This window comes from Ptiloglossa arizonensis, chromosome 14 (genome assembly GCF_051014685.1).
Source record: "Ptiloglossa arizonensis isolate GNS036 chromosome 14, iyPtiAriz1_principal, whole genome shotgun sequence".
Lineage (NCBI taxonomy): Eukaryota > Metazoa > Arthropoda > Insecta > Hymenoptera > Colletidae > Ptiloglossa > Ptiloglossa arizonensis.
Genome location: NC_135061.1, coordinates 7,606,394 through 7,627,274, shown reverse-complemented (window position 1 = coordinate 7,627,274; position 20,881 = coordinate 7,606,394). Strand labels below are relative to the sequence as shown.

The 20,881-nt window shown below is 40.5% G+C and overlaps 1 long non-coding RNA gene across 2 annotated transcripts; it reads left to right on the top strand.

The window, feature by feature from the left end:
• The first annotated feature begins 8,465 nt into the window (after positions 1-8,465).
• On the top strand, positions 8,466-11,709 carry LOC143154263 (uncharacterized). 2 transcript variants are annotated; one of them, XR_012994030.1, is made up of 2 exons: positions 8,466-10,911; positions 11,126-11,709. It is a non-coding gene; the product is annotated as an uncharacterized LOC143154263 (long non-coding RNA). The 2 variants fall into 2 exon arrangements; XR_012994029.1 differs by having other exon boundaries at positions 11,030-11,709.
• Positions 11,710-20,881: the final 9,172 nt, after the last annotated feature.

Genomic DNA, 20,881 nt, shown 5'->3' with positions numbered 1-20,881 from the left:
CATTTTTATAAAATTCGTTACCTGCCCGTTCTTATCGAAGCAAGCGAAGCAATTATTTCTATCGCACGCTCGAACCGTACGATCCCCCTGCCGGTGAAAAAGTACAAACGACGCGAAAAATGATAAACGTTTAGAATTTTACGTTTATATCGATCGTCGTCGTAATTCCAAAACAATTCCCCTCCCGGTTGTAACCAAGCGGCGTTCCGTGTGTCGCTGATCCCGATAAGCTAGATTTTACGAAACGATTCATCGATCTCTGACGTAATTCGAACGCGGAGCCTCGCGGCGGGAGGGACGGTACGAAGGGTTAGCTATACTCGGATCCCGTACCACGTTCCGCATAGCAGTCGCAGCCTCTTGCGCGCGATGCACGCGATGCACGCGATGCACGCGTGATCGTGAACACGAGACGGCCCGGAAAATACCGCGAACCCGGCAATTGTCTAATTTCCTACCCAGCAATCGCGGTGAACGTTGGTCCAGAGCGCGATTAGAGGTTCCGCCGACACTTGGACTCCCCTTATCTTCTCGCTTTCCTCGCATACCATAGTCGTGCGCCCGAACGATGAATTAAACGTCAATAGCCTCTCTCTCTCGCGCGCGCGCGCGCCTGTATTCGTAATTCGTACGTTGCGAATTCGATGAAATTTTTCATCCAGTCTGGGTCATTTCGCGGTAGACGCTCCCACCGAGTCGGTTTCTAATTTAATTTCAACATTTGCGGGACAGTTTTACGCACATTGATCCGCGCGGAAGGGACTAAAGCCACACCCCCACGTGTTCAACGCACCGCGTAAAATACACTCGAGACGCCTTCTCATCGCGTATACGCTGTATACGTGAAAATGGCACTCGAGGTGACATTGAAATATCGATTCCAATTGTGCATTCTTCTTTTTTGTCGTTTAAAAAGTATAAAGCTAACGATAATACGCGGCTCTGGAATTTCTCTCGAATTCGACGAAGAATAACATTTATTACTTCGCGAAAAGCCGATAAATTGCAAAAAAAAAAAAAAAAAAAACAGTTACATCTTGGAATAAAGAAGAATTTGTACACGGAAAGTGACGAAAAGTGTAGTCCAAGTTTCTACGTTTCGAAAATATCACTTTCGTTTCGACGTTTTACTCGAATCTACCCCCCTTAAAGCGTACTCTTTCGAAATCGATAGATGTACGTATTCCGCTGAGATTCGCTCGCGTGCTCGTACCTTCGCGACTTTAAGCGGGAGGCAAATCAACTTCTTTTCTAATGCGTTTAACCTCTAGTGCTTCCGTTTACATTGCTTTATTTGCGTCTGTCTCGCAACAGAGGATACAGCCTCGTTCTTCGTTAAATTCAGATACAGGAAAATGAACTTACTCGGTTACCACGTGAAATGAAATATGCAATCGAGGAATTTATGATTCTCGTACGCTCTGTGATTCCAGCGTTACCGAAGTAAGCAGAAATTCCACGGTGGACGTACGTCGAAATACGAGAATCAAACATTTCGTTACACGATATCCGTTCTTGCTTTCTCGTCGATTAATTGTGTCGTTGGTTGGCTCGCTTCGATATATTTTTTCCCAGGATAGTTTTCATCATTTCTTCTACTTCGATCGTTACTGTTAAACGTAATATCGTTCGTTACAGTTTAACGTCCAATTTTGAACGTCGAACCGTTGAATTTAGTAAATACGTTTCGTAACGAAAGTATGATCGATCGATCGTTAAAATAAATATATAGAGTACTTTGATCGGAAAAAGACCCGTGTTATCGTTTCGGTTGAAGAAAATATTATTTAGCATTGCGGGTATCGCAATTCGATAAAATTTTTTTGCATTAAGTATGTACTATCGGCTCGAAGCAGGCAAATTCTTCGAATAACTTGACAACGCTCCTCGACGCGTAATTGGTAACCCGATACGAGTCGTTGCAAAGTGTAGCGTGGTAACTGATCGTTACAGTTTTTGCTTCGGAACTTTTCGGAAGGCCATCCTTTCCGCATTTTGGGACTGCTTGCGCCGTATCGAGGGGTCGATTGTGCCGCAAAGTTGTAAACTCGAAACTTTCTTCAACATTTTTCAAAATTATACAACATTTTCGGTATAATGTCGGATTGCTCGAGATTTCTCGAAATACAACGAACTTGGAATTTTGATAATACATTTTCGCGTACACTGTACGTCGCCCAATAGGAGCACTTTTTCGTTTGTTTTACTTCACGGCTATGTTTCCTCCCGGATGTTTCGGCCAGCTAAAAAGTTGACCTTCGCGAAATACTTTTTTTCTTTCGCGATCAACATTGAAGACAAATAACTTAAAATAAAATGATTACTTTTTATTTTTTCTTTCTTCGTTTTACTCTCCGGAGATTAAATTCGTTGTATATCGGTTAATTCAAATAAAAGTAAAATTACGGAGCTCGAAGATAAATTACAAAGATGACCTTACTTTTTGACCCGGCATGCGGCACTGATTATCCTCTTTAACTCGTTCTCTGGTCATATAGTACGTCACATGTATCGGATGGGTGTTTCCGTGACACGTTTTTCTGTGCCACACGTGGCGCATAATACAATAACGTTACCTCGGAATATTAACACAGTATTGTACTCAAAACGTTGATAAATATTATAAGGCGAAGCTAAAAATATTTACGGTTTATTCGAGACGCCGATATTAAAAAAAGAAACAAAAGCAGAAATCAATGGAGTAGAATACCCTGAATCTTCTCCGGTAACGTTTCGTGCCAATATGCTTCATTGTACCGTACACGTTCGGTGATTATTCTTTTCGTTGTTTTTCAACTTCTCTTATACCTACTGTGCGAATTTAACGTATTTCCGAAGCAAATAATGCACCTTTTGCGTGTTAATTCTCCGAAATCGTTTCGTAGCGGTTTGGTTACATTGTGTACGTACATCTTCTAAACATCGCTTCTTACGTACAGGGTGTTCCGTGATATGTGGGAAGCGCGACAGAAACGGTCTCAACGCGCTAAAATTAAAATAAAAGTGAAACTTACGCTTTTCGTTACTTTAATTCGAGACTCGTGAGATCGGACGAATTTTTAAACACTGTACCGAGATTACGATCGGTAAAGCAAGATTATTACCAGTTACCAATAGTCGTAAGAACGAGTTGTTCACCCGAGAGGCGAACGTTTTGCACTTGGATGCAAAATGTGTGCTATGCGCGGAAAATCTCACAATGTTCCCGGATCAGTTTGTAGAAAGAAAAATGATCCAACCGAAATAATGAACGTTCGAATCGTTGGGCAGCAAATGCAACGAAAACGATAGAACGAGAACCGAGAATCGATAAAAACGGTCCCTTATATAAATACAACTATAGCGTATATAATTTTTCGTAACGCGTAATAATTGGTTGTTGCATCGTGCGATGAAAACTCCTCCCATACGGTGGTTCTGTGCTAGAAGGAGGTCGAGGAATGTAGGAGCCGTGGACGTCCGCGGACAGATCGTTGAAGGAAAAAGTGTTTCGTGGATGCGGGTCGCGTGCCGCTAGACAAAATACGATAGCTCGATCGAGCGACGTAGATACGTCCCATCGTCTACGCGTTTTGCTTCTCCGAGGAACGCCTCGACGGGAGATACGCCCCGAAGAGACTAAACAAGACGATCGGGGAACGATAACGAGGATCGCGACACTTTCGCGTGCAGCACGATATCTGGCCGGCTGGGCCAACATGTGCAAACGTTGATTACGCGTGCAAACGAACGAGAAACATCTACATCATTTTCTCTATCATTCGTCGCACTGGCTTCGGCCCACTGCCAAATTTACCCACTGCCGAATGTTTCCCGTTATCTCGTGCTTTCGCTACCGTGCGCGCGATTACAAAGGTAGCGAACCGTTTCGTCGACGCGTGTCGATAATCGATTCGAACGAACAAATCGGCCACGTCCCCTACGAAAGTTTCTTCGCTTAGAAATCTCGATGAATATATCGCTTGTTCAATTTTCAAATCGCTTGCATCGTAATAAACGTTATCTATTACACTTCGAAGCTACCATTTGTAAATTAACACGAGAAAAATGTCTCGGTCTACCTACCGAGTAAAAAACGGAACGATCGCTATGTTTTTTCGACGTGTTTACTAAAACACCAGTGTGCGGTTACATTGTTTAAAAGACAGTCGTTGGCACGTACATACTATATACCGTCGGGGCGAGTACTTGAGATTATCTTCGACCGAAAGCGCGTGAAGATTGTTTCCTAATAGAATCGGAAAATTTTGATGATCGCATTTTATGCAAATCACGATGGTTCTTCCGTGGGAGAAAAATCGTTTCTTCTTACGCGAACCTATTTCAACATTTTTGTATCGATAATTTTACTTTTCCGACCCGTTGATAATACAAATTTAAATATAACGACCTAGTCGATAATTAGATAACGTACAGAATGATATGTAGTTGCCTAGGTAACAAAGTTCAAAGACTCTCGCGATAAAGTTATTCAGTTTTCGATAAACATTACTAGGATCTTTCTAGAAGTTGCAGCGACAGCGACAGCGACAGCGACAGCGATCGCGATTTTTCAGTGGCCGGCGATAAACCACGGTAAACGCGTTTACTATATTTTTCCTCTCTCCTCGGTTGTACAGAGATATTCCGACGATTTTTCACGGCTAACGTTACTTTGCTTTCTCGTATCTTTGGCGGAAAACTTTTGCTGCGCAATTCTGCACGCAACAATTAACGAAGATAGAAACTTTTATTTTCGTCGTTGTATCTTCGCGAGAGTATTATTAATGTATCGGTAAAGTTTCCTACCGATGAATAAATACCGATAACGTTTCGTTGCATAAATTCAAATATGTAGAAATTCCAACGATAACGATGGAAACGAGACACGATTAATCGTGCGTTGTTAAACAATAGATTACGAGCAGGTGCACGCGTGACGAAATGCTAATAAAATATAAATAACGAGGAATTTCGAGCGAGGGATCGCGGAATTTCTTCGCTGAGCGAAGAATTTTGATCTTTTGATCGACCAACAATTCACAATATTGATAAGCAGCGTCGTATTTACTCCCCGGTGACACTCGAGAGACCGACAACAGCCTGCGAAATGGAACTGGATTCACGAACATTGCGTCATTTCTTTTTTCGGCACGTGTCGAGCCAATGGTACAAAGAGCTGTTTCTGCGCGAGGAAGAAGCTGTTATCGCACGTTTAATTAATTGCGTTGTTGGTACTGTTCTATCGTATCCAAGCGATTATTAAACTTGAGAAGTTGTAACGGAAACATTCGGCAAATCGGTTCGAACCAATTCCCAGAGGAAATATATTAAATATATAGTCAGAATATTCGAAGAGATTAACCAATGACAAATACGTCCAAAAAACTATGCATCTGAATTGTTTTTTTAAATTATTATTAAAAACAATTGGTCGAAATATTTTCGAATAACGAGCGTATCTAATAAACCGAAAAACTAAAAATATGTCTGGATACCCAGGATCCTGTTATAATTTTCATATTTTTTACACTCGAGCGGATCGAGGAAAAATTAATGACTCTGAAATAATAAATTCAGTTGATTGCCTCTAAAATAAAAGTGCATATATTCTTTCGTTCCGTGTTCTTCTAAGATGTTACGCAACGAGAAAAAAATTAACGTAATCTTGTAACTCTTGAATCATACTTCTACAGGAAAATAGTATAATTTTCAAATATTTTCTTTTTTAACGTGCAAATTTCTACGTTGTATTTTGCGTAAAGAAATTGAGAAAACTGGACGACGGTTGATCATTGAAAGTAAAAATAGCGGAAACGCAGAATTACAAGAATACAGAATTATTTGAGCGTATCTTCGATCGAGACAAGTATCGGATCCGCTGGTTGCCCCTTCGATAAGTTTGCGCCTAGACTTCTCTTTCACCTTTCCTCTCGCGTTTCAAAGCCGCAGAGAGAAACACGTCTATTCTCGTACGCTGGATTTTCCGTAGTTCTCGTGTGCTTTTTCGTTCATATAGTATGCCCGCAGACAGGTCGATGAACGCCGCGCGGACACGGCCCTGTCCGCAACAAATTTTTTCAATTATTATTTCTCGGTTTCTTCCATGCGATCTCGTGGTCGCATGCACCTGTTTCGAAACGCAACCTATACATTGGCGAAACGGCCGAGTAATTTTACGATAAACCGATCTGGGTTCTGCGTAACGATCCTTTAATTATCTGTCGAAACGGCGATTTTGATAACCATACGGATTAAAATAAAGACATTCGATTATTCACTGTCGTAGATATTGTTGAATGTTATTCGGTTTTACAAGTTGCATGGGTTATTCTTAACTTGTCTGTTTAATCGATCGAGATAAATTTTGATACACGGGGCGAATTACGCAATTGGCTATTGGCTTCTTTTTTTTTTTTTTTTTTTTTTTTTTAAGTAGATTGAACAAAAGAGAATAAAGAAAATTGAACGGTACGATCGTATCTTAATATTGCATAAATCTTCTCGAGTGTATAGAATGAAATCGGGCCCGGTCAATTGCACATAATCGGGGTAGGTAATGTTTCTATTGCACGAATCGACATCTCATATTCGCCATTCTTCTAGGATTTAATATTGACCTTACTTATTATTTATCGTCTAATAATGTTACGTCTACTATATGTATCAATTTGGTAGAATGTATTTTATCGAAGAGGACCTATATTCGAAATCGCAAATGTTTCGAAGATAAATAAATAGTTCTCTACGATTACATATAAAAGTGTTTCTTAATTATGTAAAACATTATTTTTGAAATATATATATTTTATATCGTTCCAATTGTACACGAATTTATTACGAGGAAAATTTCTGCTCGGTGTTCAATTACATAGCACGCGCAGAAACAATTTGCTTCTATTAATCGGCATATCGTATTAAATATTCATATAAATATTGAATATTGGTTACGGTGCAAAATTTTAAGATGTCCGTATCTTTGGATAAAAGAAAGCGTGATATTTTCATGAAATTTTGTATAATAGTTGATAATAAAAAAAATACTCGAAATACTCCAAAGTTGATTACTTATTAAAATAAATACACGTTTCGCAAACGTTACTAATAAATGTCTTGCACGAATGTTTCTGTAATAACAGATACGTGTACAATTAGCGTTAACGTATTTTGAGGGTACATTGAAAGCAGAGAGTCCGTGGCTGTATCGCTTTCTAAAGGTTTCTGGTCGCGACAAGGGCCAAGTAGCTCCTTGACATACTATACTCCGTGCATTCTCAAATTGGCACTGGACGATAGTTGGCGACTGCAGTTGCGTATTTATCGGGTGGAAAATAATGTTTAAGAAATTTCTTTAGAAATATCAAACGGAGTATGTTCAGACCGTAAGGGTTGCGTCTGTACGAATAAAATCACTGGCCTTTCAAGAAGCCAGTACTTTGGTCCGTGCGTCACAAATTCCCGTAAAGTGAAATTTTTGTTCCGTAACTTGTCTGTGTTGCATCACTTGAAACAAAATATCGCAACAGTTTGAATACAAAAGCAGACGCGACGATTCAGCTTCCATTAAACACGATACGAAAGAGATTTCTATAAATGTCGCGCAATATCTCCTATTTCGCAAAGATGACAATGTTCGTGTAAAAAAAAAAAAAAACGGCGATTTTTTAAATAATTGCACTTTGATCGAACAATGGATTCCGTGATGTTGTACAGGTATCAAGGTATCAAGTTTTTGGCTTCGGTGGATAATTCTATAAGAGTTTTTATTTCTTTATTTAATTTGTGTTTATGTGTACACATTATATGTAAATATAATTATTTAATATTTTAACGGAGGAATTAATTCAGCATAGAAGCTTTTCCTACCCTGACTAAATCGGCAGTGAAAAATCTAAAGAAATGCGTTCCTGATATAAACAACTGTATCGCGTTAGAGAGAATTTAATTATGGTAAAATCTCGTTCTATGATTGTCATTCGGAACCAGGCGGAACCATACGGTGTGCGTCGATTCGGTCACCGTTATAATTCATCGACAACTCTAGTCGAAAGTCGAAGAAAAGGATAGCAAACAATGAGAGCAAACGAGGAAAAGAAGAGCGAATTGGAAATGCGGATAGATTTTACGTTCGTTGTGTTTCCTTAAAAAGAATAGAGATTGCAAGAAACCGTTACCTTTTCGGTCATTTTACGGCAAATCCGTCACTTTTTTCGTACAGTGTGTTGCTCCGTTTTAGACGAACGAGTGAGTTCGAACGGGATTCCCCTACTTGGTGAAGATAACGATGATTATACAACGAATAGGATCTGGCGATCGTACAATGAGAATTTACTTTGCACGAATGTTGATATCGAGTTACAAGAAGAGATATTTCGTGAACTTTGAACGCTAACAGGAAAAGCAGATCGTCTCAACGATAAGCGCAACATAGATACTCAATTATGTGCGACCGATTTAAAGAATTTTCTACAATGAGACGAATAATGTTCGCGTGCAGCGTTCCTGTTGGTAACTCGTGTTTGAAAAAAGAGTTCAATTATGGTTTTACCGTGGTGAGACAAAAGGAACCGTTTAACCGCGAAACGTGTTATATCGGAGTTGTTAATTTGTCGCGAAATACAGTGTAAGTGCGAGCAAGAGCGATAAATAGTAATAAACTCCTTACTACGGTAAACGTGTAAATATTTGTCCGTGGAAACTTGGACGAAAAGATGGCGACATTGGTTCAGCGTATGGTGTACGCGCACCGTTGAAAATCACAGATACCGACACAGTCGTGCAGTCTCAAGGACAACCATACGCATACGTAAATCGGATAGAAAACATCGTTACAAGGAGTGTTTACTCTACGTACAGGAAGCCGACCGTGGCTCGAGAAAGTACCGAAAACTACAGTTCGTTAAGGTTAAACGATTTCAACGAGAGTAAAAAGAAGAGAATAGCGCGACTCCGGGGACCGCACGAATTATAGTTACGGGTTAAACGTAAAATGTGGATAATTCCATTTAACTGTCCATTGCAAATTACAAGGCTCGAACCGTTCGTGTTTCTTCTTTGGAAATGCCCACAGAACCCAATCCTGTGTACAGTTTCCGTACTGGATAAAGAATTTTTCGTAATAATGCAGAAATAATTCGTAAAAATTACGTAAATTCGGACTTTTTTAAACTTTAACTATTCGGGACCAGAAGAAATTAATAACTCCTGTACCGTTAGATTCGAAAAACTTTCCTCTATTATTATTAAGACTGAACCAAAGTCCCTATCGTTTTCAATTTTCACGTAATATCTCGTTTCGATCGAAAATCCTGGATTTTTACAAAAATGTGTGTTTTTCGAAACCTGGGAGCGATAGAGAGCAATTCTGATCTCGGATATGCGTTTGGGACCCTAAATGGTATAATAACCGCCCAATGGAAGCTGTGAATAAAAATTCGCACTGTGTCGCACTGTGTAATTGGTTAGTGCGTCGCGTACTACCAGTATACCAGGGGTGCTGGCCAGAGTACCGTTTTACGATGCAACCTGGCTCGTTCGACGATCAGCTGCTCGTCAGATTTTCAAAAACAAGTTTGCAGATTTACGATGGGCAATAGTGATCTCTTGTCCCTCTGTAGTTGCGCGTACAGAGACGCTGCAATAGAAACGGAAAGGGAAGATTCTGAACGTCCTGGTAAGCCCTAACGGTCGTTTCGGAATTTCCCGGGGTGCAGCCAACGTGCTTGCTGGCTAGATGTGTGGCAGTATCGTTTCTTTATTCGATTTTATGGACGAAGTAAACGCTATCGTCTAATTTTAAGGGATCAAAGTTTTGTTCCGCGTTACCACTGAACTTTCAAAAACAACAGATAACAAGTTTCGTTTGAAAGTGAAATAAATTACCAAGAGATTCGAAGCGTCTAAATTGTACCGTTGAAAAGCCTGTTGCAACAACCGTCTCGACACGCGTCCGAGTTTCGTATCGGCAGACGAAACTGGCTAATGCGGTCTCGTGCTTTCAACGTAAACAGACCTGGTTGTCGTTGGAAATTCATAATCGCAGGCCCCCGCAGCATTGCGAGATAAGACGAAAGCCTTGAGAGAGCGGACGAAGGCCAAGCCGAGGGAGGGATTTAGGACGCTGCGTCGATGGAAAGTTTGCGCGGCGGAGGGTGTTCAGCTGTTTTCGGTGATGGTCACGACCCGAGCACGTGATCCAACCAACCGTTCCACTCGGCCTACGGGAACACGCCTGAACGTGCGTTACGTGATGATCACGTGCTCGGCTCGTTTCTGGACCCTAGTTGGCCATCCATTTATTAAAACTTTGAGTTTCCGATAGATCGATTACAACTTTACCGTTAAAAGAAATAGCTGTAATAAATCGCGATTAGTTTAATCCATTGATAAAATTGATCCTCGATCGCTGATTAAAAACTTTGAATTATCGCAAGATCACGATCGATGTAAACAAAAAAGTAATCACGTTCCTTATTGGTACTTGTCAGTTATTCTTATTAAACGTTCGTTATTAAAAACCGTCGCTCGGCCTTAGTTCGTAGATTCTCGCGAAAAACTATCGCGATTACTACGATGAATATTGCATATACATAGCTACGTGTTTGCGAGTACAGATAAATCGAGGTGACTGGCAATGGACGTGTATACCCGCCTTGAGGTGACCGGCTACTAGGTCGAGTTTTTAGATACACCCGTGCTATTTTTGGTCGCCATGCTGTTGTATAGAAACGAGATAAGGGGTAATCGTGAGTCGGCGCACACGGAGCGAGAGACGCGTACGTACTATACTATATATAGATAGAATTGAACGTAGTAGCGGTGATCTTTTTGAGGAAAAATCTGAGAAACGAAGCCCGAGCAGCGGTTACACGTATGGGAAAAAGTTGCTCGAAATGTTGATTTCCACAACATATTCGAAAATCGTCGAAATCGGTGAGAGCCCCGTCCCCTTTTCTAAATAATTACCTAACTTTTATCAACGATTCACGATTAAATATTTCAATTGTGATCGTTAATTGTCGATTAAATAGTATCGAGTTATTTCGTTCAGCTCCGTTTTGGACTACAACTGCTGTATATCCGAGTACAATGCGAGAACGTTTCTGTTTACATACTATATGTATATCGCGTGTATTCGAGCTTCCAGGCCGTTGCACCGTTGGGAGACGCGTCTCGAAAACGGACACGCAATATGGAGTACGCACCCGTGAAACTCGGATGATTCATTCTGTGGTGTAGGTAATGGCGTCACACGAGACTCGTAAATCTTACAAAATGTGAAAGTACCTTGTCCCGTATTCAAATTAACAGAGACTGTACGTCACGATACTTTCCAACGAACAAAATGTGAATTAAGTATGGGACCAATGACGATCATCGTTAGACCGGGCAGGGAAAAAGTTTAAAATTTAACTTTTCGTGTAAAATTCGAGTCTCTTTTAAATTTAATGAATCTAAAGCCTCTCTCTATACGGAGGCAACTGTATCCTCCGCTTGATATTCCGCGGGCAAGTTCGATGCGGTCATCAATCGACGAGGATTCTAGTCTGAGCGTGTGTTAGCTTGAATTACAACTCGATAATGAAAGATATTTGTACGTCTAACAGGTTTCGCAGTTTACTTGTACTTTGTCCTTCTTCGCACAGAGAACTGATTTTTACTTTTGTTCGTTTAATGTCTTCGTTGTACATATATCGAGCAACGGTGTATCATATGTGTTTTCGTTACCAATAAATTTACCAAATCGTTGTCAAAACATAATTGAAAATAATAAAAAATATCAAAATTATCACTATTGTGTGTTGTGCAAAAAAGTTAGCGTTGTTGAATTATTTTTTATACGTACTGTAAATTATCACGAAACAATGGATTTAAATGTGTCCTGGCCTTCGTATAATTATCGCTAATTTTCTCTACCGGTAAAAATTTGAGAACGAGTCGGTAATTTCTTTCCGCGAACGGTTGTTCAATATAATCACGAAATGCAGTCGTAAGTTGGAAATAAAATTCCGATATGTATATTACACCGTTAAAGTTTACCGTGTCGAATAAAAATTCTTTTCGAATGAAAAAGATTTATAAATCTTTGCACGAAACATCACAAGTGCGTATTTCTTTCGCCAATGAAGTAGCGAAATAGGAAGTTCGTAACGTTCGTTAATCTGGCACATGCCTACTGTCCCTAATGATAAAACGAGCGATAAGTCGCGCGATAAACCAAGGATCGAAATAGTGTAAAAAATTAGCCATTTGTTTTGTACGTTTGTTCTTCTATCTCTGGATGAAACATTTCAATATTTCAACATTTTCGAGACCCGAGAATGTTTACGCGACGTAATTACCGTATTCGAACACGGTAATAAATCGAATGGTAAAGCGCGAAACGTTAATAGCAAAAACTACGATGCACTTTTTCTACGATCGATCGATACGTCGCGTAACGATATTAATTGCCAATTGAACACACCGATAGTTCTTTTTCTGGTTATTTTAATTACATTTTGATCGCTGCGCGTCCAAGTGTCCATCAATTGTATTCAATCTATAATGCATTGAACTTTTTTGCGCGATACTGTGAGAAATAAAATGATGCAAAAAACGGCGTGTTCGTGGCGCGCACCGATAATGTATCTTTTTTTCGGTAGTTTACGGCGACACTAATTGCAACGATAAAAAGGTCCCTGTAAATTGATTCAATTGTAGATACTTTTCTTCGTCGGTTTCCGAATATTTGACTCTGTCAATTTATTTTGTACAATGATACGCTTGTTCTTAAATATTGTTACTTTCTGCCGAATTCTCTCTATTCTTTGTCATTTTATTTATTTACTAGTATTTTTTCTTTTTCAATTCAAACTGGTATAATTTTGTGGATCATTTAAGTATATCGAATGAGTTTTCCTTGTTTTTCGATTGAAAATGACTTCCTACGATGAATATCGAATTATTTTGTCGAATTGAAAAACAAATTGAACGAAATTTTCCTTGCCTTAAATGTACTTTACGTCATCGTTCGAAACTATCCGTAGAAAGTATCCTCTCTATTCGTCGTTAATCAAAACCATCGAGTTCACGGAAAATGTCTTTATTGGTCGTTGTTCGAAACTACGAATTTCGTGGCAAGCGTTGCGTCGTGTTTGCAATAAAAGTTTTCTGTCGTTCGCATTTCACGAATCAAGGGGCCGAAAAACATTACGAGTTTCGATTATGAAAAGCAACACACTCGACGATAAACCAATAAGTGGCCACGATAACAATATTAAGTAGTTCTCGTTTTCAACGTTTTTCCCGTTTAATCGTTCGAATGTCCGCGGAACAAGCTCAGCTACCGGCAGCGATCAGTTGCTAAATATAAAAATGTGCGCACAGCACGTGACCACGATGAATAATACAATTGTTTTCGTAGCTGTTCCGACCGCGAAATGGTTCCTTGTACGGAAACAGGAACTTACGAAATGTTTTATCTTTCGTTCGTATTCAACGACGTACTTCTACGATTTGTTTTTCATTTTTATAACTTGTTTTCGCACAGAGATACTTTTTCCAGCGAAACGAAAAGTCGAGCGTTGTTCGAAGAAATTTCTTATCGTCGCAAAGGATAGAAGATCGTAGAAAAAAGATTAGAAATACGGAAACGTTTTAAAGTATACCAAATATGAAATATTACAGATTATTTCGTAGTATGTAAACTATCGTAAAAACTATCGTGACAACATTTTTTATTTTGAAATACACGCAGTTTAATTTTGAAACTATCGATTCCCTTGAAAGTATATATTATTATACGGTGAGAAAAGAAAAAAAAAAAATAATAGAACACCATCCATTGCTATAAATATTTTTAATCTTTACTTGTTCGAAAGCAAAATCACAGCTACATAAGATGTGTGGTTCCGGATACTCATTCATAATAATAATAATAATAATAATAATAATAATAATAATAATAATAATAATAATAATAATAATAATAATAATAATAGAGCATATTAATCAATAATTAGTAATAATAATAGATAAAATTATATAATAGTTTTCTTCTCTCTTACATCCATACAGCAGGTATTTTAATACTAATGACCGTACGATAGATTCTCTCTAACTTCTTGAAATAATAGTACGTCTTCTACTGGTATACATCACGTCACCCATACACGCACGTATACATCACACACGCACACCCTAGCTCTCTCATTCTCGCAATTTTCAATCAATATTTATCTCGATCGTCGTAGACAATCTCGCAATAATACATATACGTATACGCATACATTATTATGTTTAATAATGTAGATGTATACGTATATATAATATACAGGCTCGATAGTTATAAGGCAACCTCAGTTAATCGTCGCTCCTCGAAACACACTCGCGCGTGTGCCTCGATCCCTTTCCCTACACTTCGACCTTTCGCGAGCCGCTCGCAACGACCCGTCGAGGATGATTCGCTCTCCGACACGCTCGATCCTTCCGCGATCTCCCCGTTTCCGGTTCCGATCAAAATAAATATTTTACAGGTCGCGCGTCTCCCACCCCGGCGTGCACACGGAGACTTAACAGTAAAAGTAAAAAGGTATACACAACGGTAGGCCCGAGAGAGATTTTCCTATCGCGGTTTTATGGCACTCGTTTAAAATGGCTGGCCTCCTCCCATCCTCCTCCCGAGCAGCCTCCTCGCTCCGTCCCTTCCCTGTCCACGCCAGGCATTCGCGATTTCCGTTTCGTTTTTCTCGCGTTTACGCCGCGGTGTCGGCTTTCGTTCCAACTGGTGAACAACGAGACACCGGACACCGGACACCTTCGGGATCGATCTAGGAATCGATCGGGGCCTTTTGCTCGACCGCGTGCCAGGATCGACGACTACAGTCTGGACAAAATTCGTCGGACGCTCGAGCTCGCTTCCCCTACTTCCCCCGCTCTTGCGGAGTCGTGATCGGCCTGGCCAGAGTTTCTTCTCGAAATCGTTGCTTGGGAAGAGTCGGGGAAGGTAGCAAGGTGGGGGCCGTCCGTTCCACTCGTTCGCGCATCGTGCGTTCAAGCGATTCGAGTGGGAGAATATCGCCAATCGCATCGCAATTCTAACGTCTTCCGTAGACGATGCGCGAAAGAGGGGCCCCACCGCTCCGCTACCTTTCTCCCACTCCTCCCGGTCAGCGAATCAGGGAATAAAATCTGGTCGCGACGGTCACGAGCATCGGTCATGCGTTCGGATTGCTGCAGGATTGTATACTTCGATACTTTCGCTATCGTTCTTCAACCCTCGGAAATTGACGGTGTCGCGATGCGAATTCACGGGGAGGAATTTTGGGGAAGGAAATTCACAGTTGGAGGAATTTTCTTTTACGTTGTACATTCTACGATACAAAATCTATCGAAATTGAGAAATTTATAGAGAGCGTCTTTGTAACGTTGTCTCGTCTTTTCTTAGTTCGTCGAATACCATCGATACCAACGAATGAGTCGATATCCATTTACGTCGAGAAGACGCAACGTCTCCGAGAGACGAAGAACGCTCGTTCGTTCGCGGACGTAGTAACGGGAGACAGTACGATGGGGGGATAACGCTTCTCAGTGGCCTTGGCGGCCAATTGATTTCATCTAGACTCCGGTCGACTCTTTTACGCCCGCACCTCCGCTAGTGGAATGATACTAACATATAATCGATGGAAGAGGTACCTAACGAAATTAACCAGAAGGAGAACAATTGAACGAACAATGAATGCTACTAGTTTTAGTTTCGTATCGAAACCAAAAAATAAGCTTCCGAATTTTATACTCGAGAGCAACCTCGAGAGTTCATTGTAACGCTTCCGCCGACTATACCCGATGGAAATTTCTATCGAAGCTCGTCCGGATCTGTTTCAGAGACCAATTCGAATCGTTGTTTTAACATTCTTTACGGCGTTTTTTCGTTACTCGCTTTAAAACGACTTCAAACTTATCGAACTGAGCAACAACGACCGATTATGAACAAGAATCTGTTACTCGATAACGACTCCTTTACTCGATTCATCGATTTATGTAAAAAGAGAATTCTCGATTAAGATTCAACGAAAACGTCGATACACTTGGAATCCAAAATTTCGTTAAATTTGATTACGCTTCTAAGAAACGAAATTCGCGTGGAACACTCTTCGATTGAACTTGAGTTTCACCGGCGAATTGTACGATTCGTTGTTCCGTCGAAATTGCATTCGAGTTTCGTTTCTTTGACCGTCACCGATCTCGAAATCTCCGAAAAGAGGCACGCGGCCCGCGACCCGCGATCCGCGACGAAAACGAATTTTGGATTTCTCGTTTCAAGTTTCGTCGTTTCCTACAAGTGTAACGATCGTTCGAAGAGTTTTGTCAAAAAAATTCTCGCGATACAAATGAAAACGTATCGTAGTAATCCATTTTTCAGACATAGAATTATGTTTATTTAGAAATTACTCTTATTATTGTATCCGTTAGATTCGTTTCTTTCTTATTAAATTTGAAAGAGTCGACACGATCGATTGTATAAAATTGATCGAATTCCACCCTTACAAAGTGGCCAATTATAGTATTATTGAATCGATCGTTCAATGTTATCAACATTTATATTATTCCCGACGAGTTTGCAAATCTAATTACACAGGTATTGAACTTGACGTAATCGATACGTGTCATCGTTTGAAGACATTCCACGGAATGGTTTGATACAAGAGTATCAATTTCAAACCCTACCGTATCGATATCAGGTTTTACGGTAGTCCGTGCAATGTCGTTTTATGGCAAATTGTACAACTGTGTCGCTCGAACAGTGTCAACTTCGTACAAGAATACATAAAATATAATAAATATTTGTTTTCAATTCTTCCATAATTTTCACTGTTTCGCTATTCCAGGTGGATACACCTAAAGTGTCTTATCTTCTTCGACGATAAAGCGTTACATCTGTGATCCTTATTGCTACATTGTCGGAGATAAATGAGATAAAACCTGCTCACCGATAAACGCATAGCGGGTCTCTCCGAATACGGACGAGCTTCGACTTTTGTTTCTAGCGCTTGTCCACAGTATAAGACACGGAAGCGTTTCGAATTTTCGATCTCCGGTGGGATCGAATCCACACCGATGATACATCACCGAGTCGAAAAGCTTCGTTTCGAAATCGAATAGAAAACGTAACGATGGGCCTCGGCGATTGAATCTCCCTTTTTCGACAGTTTCGATACCGATTTTCTTTGTTTTTTTTTAAATTTTTATTTTAAGGCACTAGTGTTCTACGATCGCGTTCACGTCGGTTGCGTTTCTCTGTTCCGTTTTCGCTAGGTTAGAAAAGTTTCTTGGACAATCTGCACGATTATTGTCGCTAAGGCACGGTCCTACAAGTTCTGGGGGAATTCTAAAGGCACCCTAGCGCATCGCATACGGGCACACGCTCGCACCCACATATTCCCCGCTTTTCCCGGGGAAGGGGCGGGGGTGGCACATACACGGTTTTAACAACTACGCGGTTAATCGTTACCGTCGAAAATACGATGCATTTATCGTGTCTTTTCTAGGCTCGTCGTGCCTCCTGTCTGTTCGAGGGAAAACCACCCCGACGTTCCGATCAACGAAATTCAACATTTCTACCGTTTTCCACGCTTCGAGTGATCGATCGTGGGTCTTACGGAGAACGAAGGAGCACGTTACATATATCATTTTATCTATAAATGTGCAATACCTCGAACTTTGATTCTCGAAACATTTTGTAGCATCTGGAGTCTGTTTCGTAGATAAAACGATTCGAATATTTTTGTAGAGATTTCGTTCGGAGAGAACGTCTCGAGCGGTTGAGTTTTACGAATAAATTACGACTTTGGTCGAAACTTTGTCACCGACTGTTTAGAATAAACATTTCCGATAACTTCTATCGAGTATTCTCTTTGTGGCAATAAAATATTTGAAATTAAAATTACGCAGAGAAAGGCAATTATTTTAAAAGATCAATGGAAAGACTGCTTCTCCGATTTTTTCAGTTCTGCATCTAAAGTTACCGTTCGCGGCTCGTTTTGCAACAGAACATGTGTCCTTCGTTGTTTCCCGATAATGCGCGAGTTTATTTCCTCGAGTAATAATTATAGAACAATTTAAGATCCGAAATTTACGAATCTCTTCGACGAACGACGGGCGTGACTTTGAAAAGGGATGAGTTTCGGGGGATGAAAGTCGCGATTGCAGGCCTTTTTCGTGGAAACAATTCGAAGACAGTGCCAAAAGATCGAGATTTCTACGCACAGGGACGGATCTCCGTGTAAAAGTTTACAAATTTTTAATCGAACTCGTTACTTACAATTAGTGTCCATTGACGATCATTTTTTTATTTCGCGCTCGACCCTTAATTCGCATCAGCTTTATTTTTATCGAACATACGAATTCGGTGTTTTTCAAAAAAAACTTTGAAACGCGACGGAGAAGATAGTCAACTTTGGACATTTTTTTTCTCATTGTTCCACCGATGAAAAAAAAGAACAAAAAAAGAACAAAAAAAGAATGAAATAATAATGATAAAAGAAAAACTTTTTGTTCGGCGAAAACGATATGTACACGAACTGAGAAACTTTCTCATATTTTTTGTTCAAAACGATTCGGTGATTAAATACTTTTTCACCGATCGGATCAGATTTTTCTCGAGGCCTTCCGCGCAACGAGCCGTAACTTTGAAGCGACTGAAAATTTTCTAATAAAATTTCGTACTTTTGTCGATGTTTAATATACACGTACTTACAGATACCGTATAAATGCTTTTATAAAATTACACAGCTGCGCTCGATAATTATTTCCGAAGAGATTGTTTTAGTTTTCAGAGCATCAAGTTGGTGCAATACGAGACCATTTCCCAACAAAGGGCGTTCAGAATCACGCGATCCGTCCCTAGATGCGTAAAAATGGACAAAATACAATGATCGTATCGTCGTTGAGCATCCCTCTTGGAATAAAAACGCAAGAAACCCGATCGTTCGTAACGCATCGTATAAAAACGCGCGCATATCGGACGATCCTTTCGCTCTGCGAACTTCTACCTTTTAGAGTATAATATCTCTTGTACACTTGTCCGCTTCTTCGTGTCTGCACACTCGCAGTATACATAATCGTTAGTCCGTTCCCGTTATTTTTCCAACAAGCAACAATTTGTCGGTACACGCTGACGAATCTTTGCTTCGTCTTCGATCTTGTTCCTCAGTCTGCTCTGTCTCGTCTTGGCTGGCAGTCTTTTTGTTAACTCTCGGTTTATCAATACTGTTCGTAATACGATTAACGAAACGCGTACCCTCCTGGCCGCGGCAACGTATCCCGAGAAAGCGTATAATCTTTAGTACGATTCGTTACAACTCGCTTCTCGATCGACTCAACTTTTCGAGCCTGAGAGAGAGGAGAGAGGAGAGAGAGGAGAGAGAGGAGAGAGAGGAGAGAGAGGAGAGAAAGAGAGAAAGAGGAGAGAGTGAGAGAGTGAGAGAGTGAGAGAGAGAGAGAGAACTGAACGTTAGCTGTGACGCGAAAGAGACAACAACGTTACGTTTGAAAAATGGAAGAAAAAAGAAAAATAATAATAATATTAATAATGATAATGATAATAGTAATAATATTAATAATAATAATAATAATAATAATAATTCCGCGTGAGCGTAAAAAAATCATTGCACCGTCGTTGAATGATTGTTGCATCTTCGCGTCTGTTTTCTCCTTCCGAGTAACATCTCAATGTTGGAGCTCGGAACGTCGCTTGAATTCGTCGATAATGGGGTCCAACAGTGACTTGTTACTCGATGGACAGGCTATGTTTTTCTCTCTGAATTTCTCCTCGAAATCACCGATGGTGCGATGGACTAGACACGACGTCGTATTTAAGCACGATTCTCTTCTTCGCCGGCTGCTGAAGGTTCGGAGGATTCCTTCGTCCGTCGTTCATAGCAAACCGTGTAGAAACTAGTCGAACACTGTTAATCCGCGAGTCGTTTCGACCAAAGTCTCGTCGATTTGGACGAATCCTTCATCGAAGGTTCGATTTATTTTTCTCTCGTGTTAGTTCTCTGTCTTTCATATACATATATATTAACTATCTATTCTAGGGCCTAAGTCGCGGCGACGACTACTTTTTGCACCACGCGGAGGGTACACGAACGATACTAGAAAAGAGATATGGAGAGAGAGAGAAAGAGAGAGAGAGAGACAGATAGATAGATAGATAGATAGATAGATAGATAGATAGATAGATAGATAGATAGATAGATAGAGATAGATAGAGTTAGATAGAGAGAGAGAGAGAGAGAGAGAGAGAGAAAAATAAAAGAAAAAGAAACAGAGAGGAAAAACGAAATATACAAGGTCCTTTTCTATTAAATATTACAGTGTGTCTTTTTTCTTCGCGCTAAAGCTATACGATAGACTTGTCATCCGTGTTTATTGTCTACAGTTCCATGTCAGATTCTTCCGTTCAACCTCGTTGGATCCGTTTCCTTCGGATCGGATTCGGGACGCTTACCAAAACGTTCGCGACAGGAGACACGAGGTTTCACCGTTCGGTTCCACGTCTCGGTTCCTCGATCCTTTACGATCGTCCGTGGATCGGTTAATAAATATCTCTCGTAAGTACGAAGTCATCGAGCTGACCGAACAGTTCCGTTCGATGCATCGACCGACGTCGTTTTCGCTTCGACCTGAACACCGCACGAGCTATCGATTCCTTCTCGACGAGAACGGCTGAAGATTAATGACTAGGCCGCGGTCGGGGTGCTCCTAATCATCCAGCTCGTCCGTGTAACGTAGCGTCATGAATCGGGCATGGACAATCGCGAGCGATACTGCAGGGAATGTCTACAGGGAGCGTGTACGAAAATTGTCTTTTTTTCCTTCAGTGGTTGATTGGGTTTCGTCGGCGGGATCCGAATTCACC